The sequence below is a fragment of the Trachymyrmex septentrionalis genome, unplaced genomic scaffold (assembly GCF_001594115.1).
Source record: "Trachymyrmex septentrionalis isolate Tsep2-gDNA-1 unplaced genomic scaffold, Tsep1.0 scaffold62, whole genome shotgun sequence".
Lineage (NCBI taxonomy): Eukaryota > Metazoa > Arthropoda > Insecta > Hymenoptera > Formicidae > Trachymyrmex > Trachymyrmex septentrionalis.
Window position 1 is genome coordinate 1,910,555 of NW_017305800.1, and position 1,634 is coordinate 1,912,188.

Here is a 1,634-nt window from a genome sequence, read left to right on the forward strand (position 1 = left end):
CTCTTTATTTATTTGACTACCATTCTTCCTTTTAATTTTTGGTTCACAAAGAGGAGATTTTTATCAGCAACATCAGGAAATTCGTAGTTCCGGAATTTCACTTGCGTAACAACTCTGATTTACGAACATACGCCACATATTAATTACGTGTAGGTTTGCGAACGCTTGTAGTTTACACAAGTAATTATATTAAAATTCCTCTGCGTTCCAATTGAATTTGCCGAGAGTGCGTCATCAACAGTACCGTGTTGCGCCGATGGTAATGCGGAATATTTATGAAATTATCTGCTACCTGCGGACGAGCGTGCCGCGTAATGAGCGCTAAATCAATTCCGTGTGTACGCTAACAAAAAGTATGCGAGCACAAATGTTCGAAATTCGTTGCTATCACAATTAATCGGTGTGCATTCAAGCAACTTTTTTGCCTTTTATTTAATATGCAAATGTTATTAATTTCTATATAAAACAATACATTTGCATTAAAACTATTAAGAGAGCTTTCATGCGTATATTATACACATAAATTCGCAACAAAATTTTCGAGAGCAAGAATTGAAAAATTGAATTTTATATTTTATATTAAAGAGAGTGTAGTAAAAACTGAAAACATTTATCAATTCTTGTCAAAGATTTAGCGATGTATTCTAGTTTAAATAGGTAATATTTCTACATATACATAGTTCCCGTAAATTAAACGTTCGAAATGATTCAAAGCGGATTTGGTTAAAGTAGGATTGATAGAGATGATTTGGGTGTATTAAAGAATTTATAGTTGCATCGAGAAAACGATTATAAGTCAAACTCGGCGCTATCGGACTTAATAAATTTTATCTATCATCGAAAGTTATAAGATTTTAGAACGTGCTCCGGAAATGAGGGGGTAACTTTTAATCCGATGGTAAGAGACGGGGAACGTAGAACGAAGCTCTTTCAAGTAACTGAATAATTAGTCCAGACTTACTTTTGGAACTTTTGTTAAGCCTTGCCACGAACTAGAAGAAAATGGCAACGATGAAACGCTTTGCGCTCGAATAAAAAACTCGATGAAGAAAAACGAAAAGCGCAAATGTAGAAACGTGTATCTACTTGAAAGAGCAGTTGAACAATTTTTATACAGGATGGAACTATTACAGAGCATTTTGTACGTTAAATATGTTAAACATACGAAAGTACAATACCTATTTTTTTAATTACATGGATTTTTATTAGTGATGAATTATTGTTATTAAAAAAAAAACGCATTCTTTTTTTACTATAAAGACATTTTGCTTTGTACACTGTATATCAACTCGCATTCGGGTTAATATTTGGTACGCAATCAATGTTTCGCAAAGGGGCCAGGTGTGAGTCAATGGCAGACGAAAGGGCTTTGCCACTCTTGCAATATCGCAACGTTGCTTTATGTCGTATGGTAATAAAGTTGCAGAATAGAGGAACGTATACGTTTGATCTCGCCTCGCGACACGCGAATATAACGGTGAATCGATAATATCTATTTTGATTCTAGTAGGTTTTCATTGACTACAAAAAAAAAAAGGATCGATGTATATAGAATAATCTAGACCTCTTACGTGCTTTTTCTGGTCTATATTCCGCGAGTAATAGAAGTCGATTCTTTTGTAGCATGATTTTAA

The 1,634-nt window shown here is 34.0% G+C and overlaps 1 protein-coding gene across 4 annotated transcripts in view; it reads right to left on the minus strand.

Annotated features, from left to right (window-relative positions):
- LOC108752759 (tetraspanin-5) overlaps nt 1-1,634 on the minus strand; it is a 109,912-nt gene that overhangs the window by 15,755 nt on the left and 92,523 nt on the right. The window lies entirely within an intron of this gene.